The sequence below is a fragment of the Pan paniscus genome, chromosome 1, assembly GCF_029289425.2.
Source record: "Pan paniscus chromosome 1, NHGRI_mPanPan1-v2.0_pri, whole genome shotgun sequence".
Classification (NCBI taxonomy): domain Eukaryota; kingdom Metazoa; phylum Chordata; class Mammalia; order Primates; family Hominidae; genus Pan; species Pan paniscus.
Genome location: NC_073249.2, coordinates 46,085,513 through 46,104,668, shown reverse-complemented (window position 1 = coordinate 46,104,668; position 19,156 = coordinate 46,085,513). Strand labels below are relative to the sequence as shown.

The following is a 19,156-nucleotide window of genomic DNA, read 5'->3' as shown; positions in this document are numbered from 1 at the left end:
CTGGTCCCCAGAGGTCTGAAATCGCTGATTGTGTTTATTCAAAGCCAGTCACCATTGCTCACCCGTCTGACTTACTCTGGGTGTGTGTGGACGGGCGTGCATGTGACCGCGTCTGTGCACCGGGGCTGTGCTGTGGGCTTTGTGCTGAGCCAAAGGTGGGGCTTCTCCTGTCCGCCCGGTCCTGGACTCCCGGCAGCGGCCGGCAGGGGCAGTGCTGATGCTGTAGGAGGGTCAGGAGCCACTGCCTCGTGCTCAGCCCCACGGGAGCCACTCTGTGTGCCCTGCAGCGGGGAGGACCCACAGGGTAGACCGCCTCCTTGGCCGGTGACCCCTGCAACAGAGCCGTCTCTCCGGTGCTCCTGCTCGCCAAGTCAGTGTGAGGCCCGGACAGAGGAAGCCCTGTTTGCTTCTCTGTTCAGAGGAAAGGGGCCAGGGGATTGTAAAATAGGCCTTAGGTTATTGGACAAGAAGACAAAACCAAACCAAACCAAAAGCCTGGTGAGATCACGGTCTCACCCAGACGCAAGTGATTGCTCAGGTCAAATCAGCCAGCCTGGGCTCTGATAACTGCCGGGCCAGGTGGAGCCCGTGCACAGGGGAAGGGGGTTAGCATGGCCTCTGCCTGGGGCTCCCAGCCTGAGGAGGCAATGCATCCTTACCCCAAGAGACCACTGTCTGCAGGACGATACTCCCCAGGATAGTCAGGCTGGTCTGGGAGGCAGCCTGTGGCCACACAGGGTGGAGAAGGCGAACTCAAACTGTGAAGCAGACAGGGCTCGCGGAGGCCCCTCCCATCTGCCCCGCCAGCATCCCCTTTTTGCTTCCGCACTTCCCAGAATCACCCTTTTCATAGACACTTACCGAAGGGCCACCATGTGATCATCCTTCCCAGGCTGAGGGTACAGACAGGAGCTGGCAGAGCAGGGAGGGTGCTGGGCAACCACCACAGGGTCAGGAGCCCTGGGGAAGTCTCCTGATGGTGGTAGGTGGCTGGGGGTGGGGTGGGGGTAGAGGGCTGCCAACAAAAGCTTCCAAGACCCTGAAGGAGGCAAGGCACGCTGAGTTTTAAGGAGCCAGAGGCATCATCTTATCGGGTGACAGGAGTGAGGCCCCACTGCAATGCCTGCCGTGGAGGGGCCAGTGGGCTAGGCAGGCACACACAGCAGCTGTGATAACTTTGGGCAGACCATAAGGCAGTTTACGGTTTGCTGAGTCATTTTACAAATCTTTATTCTGTGAGGTTGGTAGAAAAATGAAGCTCAGAGAGGTTAGGTAACTTGTCCCAGGACACAGAGCCAGGACTTGGGCCTGTATATCCCAAGCTCTAGCCTGAACTGGCTCCTTAGGTAGCCTCTGCCCCTCCCACTACCCCAACTCCCTGAAGCAGAACCTTGGTTAGAGCGGCAGGGCCCGTCTTGTTTTGACAGGTCTAGAACTTGTCTTTGTTTTATTTTTCAGGACACTAGAACTGGTTAACATCTACAGGCCTGGCTCACCCAACCAAACATACAGGAGGTGGGTGGATGGATAAACAATGCCACTGTGACCGCTTACAATGAGCGCCAGTTCGTTTAGAAGGCTGGTGTCAGGAATTGGCTCAAGTCATTCATTCCCTCCTGGTGATGCCGGGCAAATGCAGAACCAGGGCAAATGCAGAACCAGAGCAAATGGAGCCAGCCTTTCTCGAAGGATTTCTCAGTCTGTCAGACTGGGCTACAGAAATGTGTGACGTGCCGGGAAGTGTCAGGGAAAGTGTGGCTCAGGAGTGACCTGGGTTGTAATCTTAGCTCTACCAGTTCTTAACAACATGTCCTTGGCAGGTTGCTTAAGCCTTGGTCTGTTGTTCATCTGATACATGGAGATGATCATAGAACAACCCAGAGAGTTGCTGGGAGGAGCATACAGATGATGTGCTGTGCAATGACTAGGTCCAGGCAGATGCAACATAAACAGTAGCTCTTGCTATTACTGGACAGCTGGGTGACTTCCCTGTCTACAGAAAGTGTATTTACAATGGCCACTGTCTGCAAGCTGTTCTTCTTCACCCCGGTCAGCCCTGGGTCCTCTCACAAGCCCTTGCTATTCCTCGAGCCCTTCTCTTATCACAGTGTCTCTCCAGTCAGGCAGGTGTCAAATAATTCATTGGGCTACAATTTGATTTAGTGACATTCTTTTTTCTTTCCTTTTTTTTTTTTTTGAAACAGAGTCTAGCTCTGTTGCCCAGGCTGGAGTGCAGTGGCATGATCTTGACTCACTGCAACCTCTGCCTCCTGAGACAATAGGCACACACCATCATTCCTGGCTAATTTTTGTATTTTTTGTAGAGACGGGGTCTCACTGTGTTGCCCAGGCTGGTTTCTCAAACTCCTGGGCTCAAGTGATCTACCCACCTTGGCCTCTCAAAGTGCTGAGATTGCAGGCGTGAACTCCATGCCCTGCCAACTGAGTGCCATTCTTACCTTAAGGGTGCACAGCACTCAACTTGAGGGAGATGTTCTCTGGTTCCTAGAGTGGATGTGAAGATACTATATCTCACTTCCCTCAGCCACATGCCTTCCCTGAGTGACAGGTTTCCCAGGTGACAGGTTTCCAAGTCTGGGGGACCTGGGATGACAGCTGATCCTGCCACTTGCCACAGCGTGTGAACTTGGGCATGTTTCTTGCCCTTATGGAACCCCAGATTCCTTATGTGTCAGTCGGGACACACTCAGCCACAGAGCTGGGAGACGATTACATTTGAAATGTGTAAAGTGTCTAACGCCTGGCCCAGTGTGAGGAGGGACTCGGTAGGCGATCATTGTCTTGGCCGGGCGCGGTGCCTCATGCCTGGAATCCCAGCACTTGGGGAGGCCGAGGTGGGTGGATCACGAGGTCAGGAGATTGTGACCATCCTGACTAACACAGTGAAACCCTGTCTCTACTAAAAATACAAAAAATTAGCCAGGTGCAGTCGTGGGCGCCTGTAGTCCCAGCTACCGGGAGGCTCAGGCAGGAGAATTGTATGAACCCGGGAGGCAGAACTTGCAGTGAGCTGAGATTGCGCCACTGCACTCCAGCCTGAGTGACAGAGTGAGACTCCATCTCAAAAAAAAAAAAAAAGATAATTGTCTCATAGTTATGACACAGATGCTGGTTTTTAAAGTTTCAAATATAGATTTTACCAAGCCCATGGGAGAGAAAGATCAACTTCACAAACAGGGCTATGGGGCAGGTTTCCCGCAGGCATCTGAACCAGGTTGGCTGAGTCCCTCTGCTCCTTGGCCTCAGCTCTGTGTCCCTGATCCTGCTGGTATGAGCCCACCGGTGGAGAAGGGAGACGAGGGAGGAGGAAGTCCCGGAGTGATCTGCTTCTCCCATTCCCCCCAGACTGTTTCTTACCTGGAGACCTGAGGGACCAAGGAACTGAGGCCGGAGCTGCCCAGAGAAATCTGAAGATTTGGGGTTGGTGGGTGGAGAAGAGGGTGTGGGGTGCTGCTTGGGCCAGGAGGATGGAAGCCTTTTGGAAGAGCCTTTCCTCCCGGCGATGGGCCCCCTCCCAACCTCTACCCCACCGACACTCTCTACACAAACCTCTGAAGGAGAGAGGCAGCCCCCAAACAGATCTTCTTGAAGATACCCCAATTCAGGGTCACCCTTCAAGAAAACACACCCCTAAGAAAGCTAACTTCTATCCCTGCTCCGTTTGGAAGCCTGCTGTGGGTGACACGAATACAAGCCAGCCTAGAGCAGGTAGGACATCGGGATCACGTCCTTCACAGCTGGCACTTCCATCCCTGCTCATCACTATGCTGTGGGTTAGCAAAGCAACTGTTTTTATTTCCATTTTACAGACCAGGAAACTGGGTCCCAGGAGGGAAGGGGCCTGCTGAGGTCACACGGCCTATCCTTCATGCTAGAGTACATGGAGAACAGGACTCGCTGTCTCCCAGGGCGGCCCCTGATGAGCCAAGGGCCCAGAAGGGTGTTTGGCTGACTCGAGTGCTCAGCTCAGCTGCCTGGTGAGATGTGCCAAGTCTCAGTACTTTAGAAGGGTGGGAGGCAGCCCATGCCTGGAAACAGCACCCTGGCCGCCCCCACCCAGGCCCTGACCTGCTGCATGGGGCTCAGACTCAGGAAGAGCTGCTGGAAACCTGGGTTCCCCCTTGGCTAGGAACAGAAGGGTTAGGAAGCGCTTGGGGAGGAAGCTGCCCTCAGTGCTTACCTGTGGGAGTCTGGGGTTTCCCTCTGTTTCCTTGTCCCTCTGGGTTTTTGTGTTACTTTGTTTTTGGTTTTCTTTTTGTTTTTTTCCAGGGCTGACAAGAAAAGGGGAGACAGGGGTATACATTTCTGAGCTGGAAATCTGGAAGGGGAACTGAGCTAGACTCTGATATGTATCACATTAACCCTGTGTAACATTTCTCATAGGCCTGCCCTTGCTGTGTCTTTGAAAATTGTCATGGCTAGCCAAGGTAGGTGGATCACCTGAGGTCAGGAGTTCAAGACCAGCCTGGCCAACATGGTGAAACCCCATCTCTACTAAAAATACAAAAATTAGCCAGGCACGGTGGCGTGTGCCTGTAATCCCAGCTACTCAGGAGGCTGAGGCCGGAGAATCACTTGAACCTGGGAGGTGGAGGTTGCAGTGAGCGAAGATCGCATCACTGCACTCCAGCCTAGGCGACAGTGAGACTCTGTCTCGAGAAAAAGAAAAAAGGTTGTCATGGTTTGAACCCATACTTGGTGGCCCCATCTCTGTCTCTGACTGTCTATCTGCCTCTGCCTCCCTCTGTCTCTGCCTGTTTCCTGTGTCTGTCTTTGTCTCTATGTGTGTGTGTACAAATACATATAGGTATATATATTCTGTCTTTGTCTCTGTGTGTGTGTGTGTACAAATACATATAGGTATATATATTCTGTCTTTCTCTGTTGCTGTCTCTCCCCCAACCAATCTGATCTGAAGGATCACAGAGCTGGATGGGACAAGGGTCACCATCTCATCCATTCACAGCCTTTGACCAAGATGGTCTGTGAACCACTGGATGTGGGTTAGGTTTTGAAACAAACTTCCCCTTCCCGCCCCACTCGGGCATCAGTTCATGCTCAGCTTGGGTTTAACAGTCTCCAGATTTCCTCTTTGAGCCAAATTCTCACCCTTCCTGCTGCTGTTTGGACACTTGCTTTGGTGTCCTACAGGGAATAATGATAAGGCAGAGGTCACAGTCCTGGCCCCCACCCAGCCTTGCCTGCTGCGCAGTGAAACTGGTGTTTGCCGGGGCGGTCTTGGCCAGGAGAGAGGAGGAGGGGTGGAGGCAGCTGGGGAGTGTGAGCAAGATGCCGCGGGGGCTCGGGGGAGACTGCAGCCAAGTGCTGCGTCTGAGGATATTTATAGACAGACACACAGAGAGACATGCACGCAGGGACAGAGTACTGTTTGTTTCCTGGAAACATGGACTGTTCTCTCAGTCCTACCAGATTTCCCAGGGAGCATCATACTGAAATAGGGAAAACTGTGTCTGCTGCCTGGTGTCCGCCCTCCACATAAGGAGAGATCTGATTCGCTCCACTCCCCCTTGGTAACTGCAACGACTGCCCCTAGCCTGGGGAAGCCCTTTCCAGGCGTTCCTGACTGCCCAGCTCACGTCTCTGTCACATCTCGCCTCCCAGGCCTCCATGCGCTACTCCCACAGCAAAACACTGCACCAGTGCTTGCCCTTCTCGGGGGCCTCCTGGCCTTTGCACACACAGCTCCGTCTGCCAGGAATGCTTTTCCATCCATTCCTATTCTTCTGGCAAAGCCCTACTCATCATCTGCCCACAAGTCACCTCCTCTGAGGGGTCTTTTCTCACCTCTCCTCTGAGAGCTTAGGACTTTGCATGGTTATGCCGCTGTTGTTATTTCTATTTACCTCTGTCTCCGCCTCCAAACCATAAATTCCTCAAAGTCAAGGACTTTCTCTTACTCATCTGTGCGTCCTCAACATGTAGACCAGTGCCTGAAGCAGAGCTGATGAGCAATGGAGAATTGTTGAATGAATGGATGAGATTTTTACAGTATAGCTGCTAAGAGTTCAAGGTCTGTGTTCAGTGGAAGATTTGGTTTAAATACCAGCTCTATGTGAACTTAACCTGGAATTAGAAAACAAAACAAAACAAAAAACAAAAATAAATAAATAAATGCCAGAGCTCTGCCTCTTGCTAGCTATGTGATTTTTCCAGTCACCTGGCCTCTCTAAGCGATTCCACGTCTATAAAGTGGCCTATAACAATAGAACCTTGCAAAGGCCGGGCGCGGTGGCTCACGCCTGGAATCCCAGCACTTCGGGAGGCCAAGGCGGGCAGATCATGAGGTCAGGAGATCGAGACCATCCTGGCTAACACGGTGAATCCCTGTCTCTACTAAAAATACAAAAAAATTAGCCTGTCGTGGTGGCAGGCACCTGTAGTCCCAGCTACTCGGGAGGTTGAGGCAGAAGAATGGTGTGAACCTGGGAGGCGGAGGTTGCAGTAAACCGAGATTGTGTCACTGTACTCCAGCCTGGGCAACAGAGCAGAGCGAGACTCCGTCTCAAAAAAAAAAAAAAAATAGAACCTTGCTTACGTGATTAACGTAAAATTTTAGCGACATTACATATTCCCATAGTGCCTGGCACACGTGGGTTTTTCTCATAACCCACATTTTGTCAGCAAACCCTGTAGATTCCTCTTTTAAAATGTCCAGTCTCTTCTTACCTTCCAACTGCCAACAACCCAATCCAAACCACCACCATTTCCCACTGACACCCAGCCCTCACTTATTTCCAGCACAGCTTTCAGCAGCAGTCTCTTAAAAATATGTCACATCATCTGACTCCTCTGCCAAAATTCTCCTTGGCCTCTCCTTCTCACTAGAGGAAAAGCCCAGGTCCTCATCATTCTCATCATGGCCTACGAGGCCCTTTAGGATGGCGTCACCCACCACCACTGACTCCACCTCTTCACTTTCTCCCCTGCTCTCCTGGCTCCAGCTGCACGCCACTCTGCCGCAGTGCCCTTCTACGTGCCATTTCCTCAGCTTGGAATTCTATTCCTTCAGAATCCTCATGCCTCCCTCAAAGGCTGCCTTCTCCATGAGGCCCTCCCTGGCTGTCCAATTTAAACTTTCAATGATATGCTCGCTGTTGGCACATTCTTTTTTTTTTTTTGAGATGGAGTCTTGCTCCTGTTGCCCTGGCTGGAGTGCAGTGGTGGGATCTCAGCTCACTGCAGCCTCCACCTCCCAGGTTCAATGATTCTGAGTTGAGTAGTCCCTGAGTAGCTTGGACTACAGGCATGTGCCATCATGCCCAGGTAATTTTTGTATTTTTAGTAGAGATGGGGTTTCATCATGTTGGTCAGTCTTGTCTTGAACACCTGACCTCAAGCAATCCACCTGCCTTGGCCTTCCAAAGTGCTTCTTACAGGCATGAGCCATTGCGCCTGGCCTCACTATTGGTACCTTCTATCCCACTTTGCTGCTGGATTATTTCACGTTAGCCTTTATCATTAATAGTATTTATCATTAGTAAATATCATTAATATTTATCAATAGTAAATATCATTAATATTTTAGGTATTTCCTTATTTACCGTCTGTCTTCCCTGGTAGAATATAAGCTTCAAGGGAGCAGGGATTTTTGCCTCTTGTGTTTGTTGCTGTATCCCTAGCATGTAGAACAGTCTGGCACGAATGAGTACTCAGTAAATACTTTGTTGAATAAGTAGATCAGATCTGGGAAGTTTTGCTAGAGTACATTTCCCTCTGTTTACAAGAACTTGGTGCCCCGAGACTGTGAAGATGAGAGCTTATACTGATGTAAAATACGAAAACGTAGCATCCTAGAGATCTGGGTGGGGCTTGGCCACTCCTCCTTGCCCCTGGGCAGCCAGAACTGACTCAGGAGGCAGAACCCCAAAGCATGCTTCTGCCTCAGACTGGATTTTCCCCTCCTTCCAGCCCAGCCCAGCTGCCTCCAGTAGAGGGCTTGGCTGGGAACTTCAAGCTTGTCCTTTTCTCTGCAGAGGATGGGCATTGGGCCTCCACCCTTGGAAGAGGGAGTGGCAGGTGAAGATGACCCACAGCTAAACGGCTGCTAGCTGCCTTTTGTCCAGTTTTCTTGGGATTCCCACAGGGCCTTCCTAGGGAAAAAAATCAATGCCATCCTCCTTGGACTTGGTTTTCCAAGAAAGCAATGCTCTTCGCTGGGCATGGTAGCTCACGCCTGTAATCCCAGCACGTTGGGAGGCTAAGGCAGGAGAGAATCACTTGAGCCCAGGAGTTTGAGACTAGACAGGGAATCATGGGGAGATCCCGTCTCTACACATAATAAAATAAAATAAAATAAAAAATTAGTGGGGCATGGGGTGGCGCCTTCCTGTAGTCCTCACTACTCAGGAAGCATCCGTCTTGTCTCTCCAGATAAACTGAACATTTGCTGACAGCACAGACCCTGTCTTATTCACCTTCATTTGCCAGTACTTTAGAGCATGGTAGCTGCTCATTAAGTTTTTGTGAAATAATTATGAGATTATTCCTATTTCATAATTAATAGTGAAATAAATATTTCACTAGGAGTGAAATAATTATGAAATCACCGTTACCGCCCCCCACCCCCAACCTGCCAAAGTCTTCCTAGAAAAGCATCCTGCTGTTTTTCACTGTAACTCCCATCAGGCAGAAAGCCCCAGAACTCGGGGCAGGGAAATGTTCACCCAACCCAATGAGGCCTTCCTGGACCCTCCTTGCCCCTCTCCCACTCCCAGTTCTCTAGCCCCATGTCTAGGAACCTCTCTGGGTCCTCTGGCACTGGTGGTGGGTCCTCTGTCCTGCTCCCAATCCCCTCCCTCTGTCCTAAGAACACTCTCTCCAGGCTCCTAGCTGTGAGCGACACATCAGATACCGCAGCACAGGGTGCTCCTGGATGGAGACAAGGTAGGAGGGTGAGGGATGGTGACAGGATATAAGAAATTCAGAGAGCAGGAGAAATTGGAGAAGGCAGCAAGCCCACTGCCCTCCCTCCCAGCTTGGAGGCTAGATCTTTAGACAAGGTCTGTAAATAACATCAGAGTGGCCTCTGGTTCTGTGTTTGAACTGTGACGTTCTACTCCCCAAATAGAACTCGACTATCTGATCCAGGCATTCCCTGGGCCTGGGGGAGCAGCGAGAACCTGTCTCTCCCTCTCAGGGTACTCTAGAGCCAGGACCCAGGACCCTGCCCCCACGACCCAGCTCACATATCTACGAATCCGTGAGGTTGTACTGAAGGTATGGTTTGTGTGACCTTTGCAACACACCCATGTCTCTGGAGCACCCGAGGTTAGAGTTTTCAACAGTTCATAAGAGAGACAAGTAGTGCTGTGTTTTCTCCCTGAAAATAAGCAGAGATTCTGATGCCCAGGGGGAACACCAGAGTAGGCTCAAAGGTCACTTTCTGTGGTCAAGCTCCACAGAAATTCAACCACTCACTCCCCTGTGTTTTGGGTCTCCCAGGAGGGCCGTGGGAGTATGTGCAGTGGGCAGCCCCTATGGGAGGTGGCTGAGAATAGGGAAGGTGGAGAACACAGCCAGGGCCATGCAAGCGTGCAGTGAGGCATTCTGTCCTGTTACAGTGTGTCTCCCTGCCACCCTCTGTTTCTCCCACCCTCTCGCCCTTTCTGCTCCAATAATCCCTCCTCCCTCCAGAGAGCAGAGGGGTGACTGATGGGTCTGCCATCTGCTGCCTTCCCTCATGCTCCAGGTACCCTGCACAGGAGTAATCTAAACGACTTGGGTAACCGAGATAAGATCCTTGCTGCCATTAAACATTGACAGGCCCCAGTGTGATGAGAGTGCTCAGTTGCAGAGAAACTCCTGGACTAGTCCATGGGGAGGCAGGGAGACCACAGCAGCTGGGCCATTAAAAATGAATGGAAACCAACCCTTCTAAGGGGCTGTGCCTCTTAAAGTGGCAGTTCTCCTGTTGGCTGGGGGCGGGGGAGCCAGGAGGATTCAGAAAAGGCCAGGAGGCCCAGGCCCTACCCAGTATTCAAAGTCACAGCTATTCGTGCCCTTCACACTCTGTTAGTTGGGCGGAAAGAGCGTGGATTCGGAATCAGGCAGATTTGAATTTGAGTCTCAGCTTGACCCTACAGTGTGGGTTTAGGCACCCTGAACGTTAGTTTGTTCATCTGTAAAATGGGCTTAATACTTACTCAAAAGGCTATAAGAATGAAGTGAAATAATACATATAAGTTGTCTAGTATGGTGTTTGGTCTATTAGAAATAATTACTTAAGGCTGGACATAGTGGCTTATGCCTGTAATCCCAAGACTCTGGGAGTCTGAGGCTTAAGCTCAGGAGTTTGCGACCAGCCTGGGCAACACGACGAAACCCCATCTTTACAAAAAATACAAAAATTAGCCAAGTGTAGTGGTGCGTGCCTGTAGTTTCAGCTACTCAGGAGGCCGAGGTGAGAGGATCACTTGAGCCTGGGAGACGGAGGCTGCAGTGAGCTGAGATCACACCACTGCACTCCAGCCTGGGCGATAGAGCCAGACCTTATCTCAAAAATAAGTAAATAAATAAATAATAATAACTTACAAGTTAGTCCCCCCAGCCAGTTGTAATGGCTTACACCTATAGTCCCAGCTACTCAGGAGGCTGAGGTGAGGGGATCCCTTGAGCCCAGGAGTTTGAGGCTACAGTGCATTATTATTACATCTGTGAATAGTCATTCACTTCAGCTTGGGCAACATAGTGAGACCCCATCTTAAAACAAAACAAACAAAAAATGTTAGTCCCCTTCTCCCTTGCCCCTACTTCTCCTGGAACGGGGTGAGTTTCTTCTCAGACCCAAGTCACCTCAGGAAGACCCCTTCTGGCCTGGTGGGATCTTTTCTCTGTTCTTCTCCCTCCCACAGCTTCCAGAGACCCTGGTCTCATTGTCTGTTCTCTTGCCTGCCTTCCTCTGCTAGACTGGAAGCACTCTGAAAACAGATATCTCAGCACCATTGATTTCCCAGTATCGGGTCAATGTCGGGTGTATACCAGCTGCTTGGAGAATGTTGAATTTAACTAAACTGATAAAATCCTTTATAAAGATGTATATAAGACCAATAAGTGGAAGGCAAATGACACAAGATGGAAGGAATTAGGGTAATTTGGGACAGAGAAGGTCATCCCAGCTGTCCAAGCTTATGGCTATCTTAGGTACGGTTAGTCCGACATCCTCACTTTATAATGAAGAAGTCTGAGACCCAGAGAGTCGGTGGCTGAGCCAGAGAGTCCACCAGGCTCCTGACTTCTGGCATCATGCTGGAGAGCTGGGGCTGGGACTGACAGGCTCTGTCCCTCTCCCCTGTGAGCAGGGCAGGATGATCCTCCCAGGCCAAGTGTATGGAGAGGTTCTGTGTCTTACTCCCAATTCCCCAGAATCAGTGCAGGGTGACCCTAAACCCAGAAAGCTCTTGTGACTTTGAGGCCAGCACCACTGTCCTCAGGGCACCTGGAATTTCTTGTTAGCAGGCTGGATGTGCACTTGACTCTGCAAATTTTGGCTCTAGCAATAAGGCCACGTACTTCCTTGATTCTGGGAGGTCAAGCATTAAGTGGGAGTGTTTTTGAAGAGGGAAGAGGATGAGCCACGTCTAACATGGCCAGCCCTTTCCCTGCAGTGCCTGCTCCAAATAACAAACTGATTCAACCTGTCATTAAGTCATCCTGTTATTATGGACTCTGAACTGGTCCTCCATGGAACCACCTTGCAGCTTCCTCAGTGGAATGGCCTGGGGCAAAGATGGATGGGATCCTTCTCAGTAGGACAGGAAGTGGGAGACCCGTCCCAGGGTCCCAGTTGCCTTCTCTGATAAGATCTTTATAGCCTATTCTGTGGGATCATCATGAAGATTAAATAACACAATAAATGTGAAAGTTCTGGGATATAATATAGTTATAATAAATATATGGCAGGATAGGGACTGAATGAGTCAAGTCAGGGACACCTTGGCCAGGTGGGTTTCTTAGTTTGAAAAGGTTCTCAGACCTTCCACTTCCTAATACTCCCAAATGGCTCTCATCACCCCATTGCTGTTGATGAATGTCTCCTGTGGCTTTTAGTCCACAGGAAGGAACTGAGCATTCTCCTCTTGCTGAACCTGGAGCTCAGAGGCCAGGAGAAACATAATATATTATATATAATGTCATATATATTATATATTGATCATGCCTATTACCCCAGCACTTTGGGAGGCTGAGGTGAGTGGATGGCTTGAGCCCAGGAGTTTGAGACTAGCATGGGCAACAAGGTGAGACCCCTTCTCTTAAAAAAAAAAAGAAAAAAGAAAAAAAAAGAAAAAGAAAGAAATAAAGGTGTCGGAATCAGGGAGATAATTTCTTTTCATAATGGTAGAGAAATTAAACTAGGAAGCCTCTTAAGTAAAGTTCTTTCTTATAATAACAATACTGAGCCCTAAGTGTTTTGCACATAGTAACTCATTAATCAAAAACAATCCTATGTGATAGATATCATTGTAATTTCTACTTTATGGATGAGGCAACTGAAGCACAGTGAATATTAGGTAACTGTTAAAGATAAGATTTGAACCCAAGCCGTCTGGCACAGCAGCCGGAACCTCCGACCACCCATCACACAGTTCTGCCTCTATTAGAAGAAGACCACTCTGGGGAGCTTCCTGGGGGAGGAGAAACTCTTGTTACAATAATCAATAATCAATCAAATTTCCAAGGAGATTTCTCTGGACCTTTGGAGGGAGATTCAAAAGCCCTTCTCCATCCCACTTCTAGGTCTGCTTGCTAAGTCAGGAATAAAGCTACCCTGGATCTTCTGGAACTTTCTGTTCTCTGAGGCAGGAGGGCGTTTCTTTGGCCAGGACCTCCCAGCTCAGAGGCTCATTGGCCCCAGAAACATGGGTGGCCCACTGGAGGTGGGCTGTGCCAGTTGGCTTTCAGACGGGAAGCTGCTGGGCACGCTTGTTCTCCACCACACCTCTGCAAGGTGAACCTGGGACTGGGAGGGACAGCCTGCTGAAGACTGAGAGCGTGGGACACTTATGACTGTCACACTCCTTCTCTGCAAATCATCCTCTAAAAGGCTTCCCAGGGCTTGGCTCTGCTTGATTCTCTGAGCTCCTCCTGCAGGCAACTGCCTTTCAGTTCACTATTGTATCCCAGTGAATCCAAAATTAGCTTGATTCACAACAGAAAATGAGCACAAAACCCCTCTATAGCCAGAGAGTGATTGTCTACAAAGTCCTATGTGGTAGAAATAAGGCTTTGCCCCAAGGAGCCATCTGGCTGTGTGCCCTCTCCCACACACACACTTCCATTTGGCACACTTATTGTTATCCTGTGCTGTGAGGGAACAGAGGTACTGGCCACGGATCCATTGCAGAGGAGCCAGCTTATACTCCCACGGTGCTAGGAAGGAGGCGGGACAGGTAAGACAAGCACACAAACCATGGAAAAAACTGGAGGAAACTTTCCACACCTCTTAAGCAACTGGTGCATTTCCCTGTGGTGTAGGTTGAGTAAGTAAGCCCGAGGAGACAGGATGGGGTGGACTCAGATGCCCAGGGAGGCAAGTCTTGGTTTGGGGTTTTCAGGAAGGCAGGGCCACTTGTAGAGATTGCAGCTGGTGGTGATCTGGGGTCTGTGGAGGTGGCAGGCAGAAATAGCAACTCGTGTGTCCATGGTGGCACCGTTTTCAATGCGCCTTCATAACCATATCTCGTTTGATCCTGACAGTCCCTCTATAAGCAGTTTGCCACTGTCATTTTTCAGATGAAAACATTGAGGCTTAGAGGGGTTTCTGAGTAGCTGTGAAGTCAGGACTTCACACTCCCGATCTTTCCCCTGGCCTCCAGTTTGCCTGGCAAAGTCACAGGAGGTATCTCCATGGCACCGCATCAGCCCTCACAGAGCAGGAAACCTTGATTTCTACAGAGGCTGTTTCCTCCCAGCCTTGTGCAAGGCCCACTGCAGAGACAAAATTATGGTGGCAAAAGTGTGAATGCCAAGGCCACACTGGTAAGAGCCAGTGGCTGGGCAGCTGCAGTCACCCCACCGAAGGTGGACGGGTGTGGCTCAGTGGCAGGCAGAGGCTGGTCCCCACAGGGAGGAGGAGGGAGCCTGTGGGCGGCCCAGGGGCTGCCCCTCTGTCCCCAGGGGAGTGGGTGGAGGCCTGAGGGGGACTGTGCTGAGATGTTTGGTCATCAGAGGTCGGGGTGGGGGGTTGGGGAGGTAAAGCAAGAGTCTCTTATTTTTAAACCAATCAATGACAGGACAGCTGTTCTTTGTTTCCATGAGCTCAGCAGAAGAGGAAATGGTTTGCCTGTGCGGTGGGGGAGGAGGAGAGGGTAGGGTTTTAGGTTAGTGCCCTGGCTGTGAGGAAGTGGAACTTGTTACCCAAGGACTTCCCTTTTAGGCAGAATGTCTGCTTTCCTACCAGGAAGAGTGGGCTTGGCCCTCTGCTGAGGCTCTCAGAGGTTCTCCCAGCCTTGGGATTGCTGAGTAAAACCAGTCAGCACCATGTCACCCTATGGAGACTGGTATTACCTTGCGCCTGTGTGTGGTGACAGCGGGCATCCTTTGGCCTGCATAGCAAAGGGCCACTCCCCTCCTTTCCTCCTGTCCTCCCTTCTTCCCCAACCCCTCTCTCTTGGAGGACAGAGTCTGCTCCCCTAAATTCTGGGTTCTTTTTCAGGCCTCCATCCCTGGGATTTGCTGGTAGAAGAAAGGGAATCAGCGCTGACTGAGCTCCTACTATGTGCCCTTCCTGGGCCTGGCACTGGAATCACAGGATGAATGAATAAGGCATATTTCCTGCCCTGAGGAGGCGTCTATAGGGGAAGTCGGAATTAAGGCACCTCCAGAATTCTGAGGTCAAGGGAATGTCAACAGAGCTGTGAACAAAATGCCCAAAGCCATGAAAATCTACAGAGAGAGACTTGAAGGGGAGGAATGGGGTAGGAGCTGGTGCCGAGGATGAGAGGGGAGAATTCACCTGGTGGAGAACTGACAGGTGGGGGCTGTTTTCAAAGTATTTTCACAAACGTTTATTCTCCTGACTCTCACAATAAATGAAGCCAGCCAGAAAGTATTCTCCCCATTTCAGTGATAAGGAAATGGAGGCTCAGAAGGGTGGAATGGCCCAGGGCAGGGCAAAGCTGGGGTGGAAGCATCGGTCTTGTGCTTCCACACTCATTGCACTTTCTTCCAGGCCAGGCTGAGGTCAGGATGGTGGAGGAGGTGGTGGAGGTGATGAGGTACCAGAGCAACCTCGAAGAAAGCTGAGAGGCAGGAGACCGCCAAAGGCAAACTTGGAACACCTGGTGACTCCGACTAACTCTCCATGTGATGTCCTTGAGGACTTTTATGATACTGCTACCACTGCTAATAGTAATAAAAGTCACTATTTAATGTGTTTACTATGAGCTGGGTGTGCAAATATTGTGGAAAGAGTGAACATATGTGCAGAATGCTTAATAAACGTGATTTCCTTTTATCTTCAAAAGAACAATACAGGCCAGGTGCGGTGGCTCATGCCTGTAATTCCAGCACTTTGGGAGGCCGAGGCAGATGGATTGCTTGAGCTCAAGGAGTTTCAGACCAGCCTGGGCAACATGGCAAAACCCCATCTCTACAAAAAATACCCAAAAAATTAGCCAGGTGTGATGTTGCCTGCCTGTGGTCCCAGCTACTCCAGAGGTTGAGGTGGGAGAATCGCGTGAGCCCAGAAGGTCAAGGTTGCAGTGAGCTGTGATCCTGCCATTGCACTCCAGCCTGGGGTGACAGAGTGAGACCCTGCCTAAAAAAAAAAGAATCAATACGATTAATACTTTTACTTCTATTTTTCAGACAAGGAAATTGAGGCTCAGAGAGGTTAGGAACTTGCCAGAAGACCTACCAGCAAGTGGCAGAGCTAAGGTCCCATCTGACCCCAAAGCCCACCCATAACCACTATGCAGTACTGTCCAGGCAGAAACACAAACACTACCCCATTGTTTTTATTCTTCAACACCTTTGGTATCATCCAGTCCCAGGACACTGGCTCCTGAGGAAGGAAGGCCCCTCCCACAGCCTTTAAAATTCCCAGGCATAAAACCATGTTCACCAGCCACCGTGAGGGTAAGCCTCAGAGACAGGGACCATGCCCACAGCCAAAGCAAACTTGCCACATCCTCCGCCAATGCCCTGCCAAGGAGGGCCACTAGCTATTTTTCATGCCTCAAACTCCCACTCTATCACAGCACCCAGAGCTTGGGGATGGGGTGAGTTTTCCCCCCAGACAACTCTCTACCGTGGAGAGACTGGGCCAGGGGAAGTAGAGAGAGGAAGTAGGTCTTAGATAGAGGAGCGAATGTGGGTGGCTAAGCACTGTGGGTGTGAAGGGATGGTTGGGAGGCCCTGGGGACTTTCCCCGGAGGCTGAGCTAGCCAATTTACTCCCCAACCCACCACAGGCAGGCACGCACACCCATAATTTCAGGTGAGACGAGGCAGGCCTCTGAGAACAGCACTCCAACAGGCTTTATCTGAGTGCTCAGCTGGACTCAGAAATCAGAGTGCCTCCCCCAACCTGCCCCAGGACAGTGAAGGCTCCATGATGAGCCCTGAGTTCTCATCGCAGTTTCTCTTCATTTTCTGTTTTTTTCTTGGCCTCTGCCTGGCAGGAGGCCTCTGGAAACCCTCGTTTTTCAGGCTGCTTCTCCGTCAGCCCCTAGGCCAGACCTTTTTATTTGACTGGTCCTGGGGAAGACATGGGGAGGCCACTTGGCTAATGAGAAGCCAGTCCCCTTAGAGCAGTGCCTCTTCTGAGACTTTCTGGGGTTCTCTGGAAACACAGATGCCAGTTGTTCTTTTTATTTGCTTGTTTCAGGACAGAAGAGATTGAGTTTCAATAGGAGATGTGATTGTCTTTAAACACCTATGGGAAAATCCCTGGGCTCTGCAGTAAAAATACACACCATGGCTGTCCATGTCATATGCGTCCTTGACACCACCAGGCAAAATGCACAGGCTGTGAAACACATTTGGACGCCCAAAGAGCAGATCCTCCAGAGCACAAACACCTGCACCCACCCCAGGACAGAAGTGCTCAGGCAGGTGTCACCAGCGCAGCCCCTGGCCCCCGACTTTCCCCGCTCCACACCCCCATTCACACAGAAGGGCAAAGACAGCCCACGACCTTGGCTGGCCGCGCTCAGTCCTTGGCTCCAGCCGCCTGGGCAGGGGTTAACCAGGCAGGCGCGGCCACTCCCTCCCGCCACCCGCCACCCGCCGCCTCCCTCCCGCGCCGCGTCACTTGTTTTTCTGCTGGGCTTTCCCGCCTCCCGCCGGCCGCTGACGTGGACTGGGGGCGTCACAGCCTCTACCTCAGCTGCCGGGAAGTGCTTCCCTTATATGGGCACAGACTCCGGAGGGGCCGGCAGGGCAGGGGCGCTCTTGGGGAGGGCAACAGCTGCCAGCCATCAAGGGCCAGGCTCTCCTCTCCCAAACAATGCCCAGGCCGGGGCAAAGGTGATCCGCATTTGGAAAAGGGAGGCCGGCCTCCCTGTCTCCTCCCAAGAGCCAGAGCCCAGGCGGGCAGCCTTCCCAGACGCTGTCGCTCTGCATCCTCCCTCTTTGGGTTTCTCATGAAATGTGCAGAGCTAGATTGAAATGCAGATGACCAGGTGGCCTTTCATTGATGCACTCTGATAGTCCCTGAATGCTCTGCATCCCAAAGTCCACGGCCGGAAGGCTGTGATGCTAGGCCAGTGTCGGGTGGTAGAAAGGACATCCTTGCCTCTGCCTTGGGGCCTTAAATTTGTCTTATAATTCTTCAGGCCCCAGCTTCCTTCTCCATAAAATATGGAGGATACTGGCCTCGAGCCTTGTAAGGACTAGATGAGTGTTCTGCTTGGTGTAAAACAGCTTTGCAAGCTGTAAAGTGCTATTCAGACTTACAGGTGGTCACTTGGTGCCAGGGAGGAGGAACCTGTTCAGGAGCCCCCTCCAGAACCTGCCTTTCCCGGGCCACACCCATGTGCTTTGAGAATGCCCTCTGACCCTGTTGAAAAGCTTAAGCTGTGTAAATAAAGTCATCCGGAGTTTGCCTCTTGTGTGTACTATGGCGAGCTGTTTGTCTGGGGCCTCTGTTAGTAAGCAAGTGGTGAGCATGCTGGAGATGATCCTTCCAGCAGGGAGGGGAACCGTGGGTGAGCGGTCATCGTGCAAACGCCTCGCACAGTACTGGACACTGTGCAGCACATGACTGTCTTCTGTTGCTGCTAGTAAGAACTCTTTCCTTCCAAATCCAGCTCAGCTCAAAACTCCCAGGCCAACAAGCTATTTCCTGCTGGCACCTTCACTCCAACTCCTTGGTTAATTGTGAATCGTGTTTGTGCAGTGTGGCTCTGCCCACATTTGCCTGTCTCCTGGCAGCTTTGCGTCTGTGTCCTCGATGTGGATGCTTCTCCCTCCTTGGGAACTTGCAGTGTCCTGCGGGCAGGAACCGTTTCTCCTCAGTCAGAATGAAGAACCCACACTCTCTACCTCTGAGGGTGGGGACTAAATCTCCTTCCTTTGATCACTCTAGGACAAAGACGACAAAAGGTATCCAGATCACGAGGTCAAGTGATTGATTTGTGACCCATGTGACCCATACATAAATGGCAGTGAGCCATAGGGCCAGCCAGACATGGTAAATTTCTGCAGCATTTCTCCTCCCCACTCATTGGCTTCAATGAGCCCCCACGGAACCCTCTCTCAGGGAGGACTGTGCTAGGTTGCCAAGAAGTAGACTGCACAGTGGGCAGGCAGGTATCCTCCCTTTGGAGATGGTTGTCCTCATTAAGCATCAGGTGTTTGAAGGTGACACCTAATTCCATGCTCCCAGTGGGTAAACTGTTCGTCAGCTGTGCCCAACTGCTCTTTAGGTGCTGGGCAAGATTGGTTCAATGTTTTATTCGAAGATCGATGAGTGATCCAATAGTCTTCCTCAAAATATTCCAGATTCCCCTGGAAGTGGGGATGGAGGGTGGAGAAGACATTCCTTCTCATCAGTGCCTCTGGCTTTGGGATCTCAAGTCAGTTCCTTTTGGGAATCATCCTGCTGACGCTGAGCGCTCTCACTGTTGTGAGCCATGTCAGCCCTGTCTCTTGTTTCTTCATATGAACTCCTTACA

At 51.0% G+C, this 19,156-nt stretch overlaps 1 long non-coding RNA gene across 1 annotated transcript in view; it reads left to right on the top strand.

Annotated features, from left to right (window-relative positions):
* LOC134729670 (uncharacterized) overlaps window positions 1-18,032 on the top strand; it is a 123,147-nt gene extending 105,115 nt beyond the window's left edge. Inside the window, exon 3 of the long non-coding RNA XR_010110964.1 lies at window positions 14,693-18,032. This is a non-coding gene — a long non-coding RNA (uncharacterized LOC134729670). The remainder of the gene's footprint in view (window positions 1-14,692) is intronic.
* The last annotated feature ends 1,124 nt before the right edge of the window (window positions 18,033-19,156 follow it).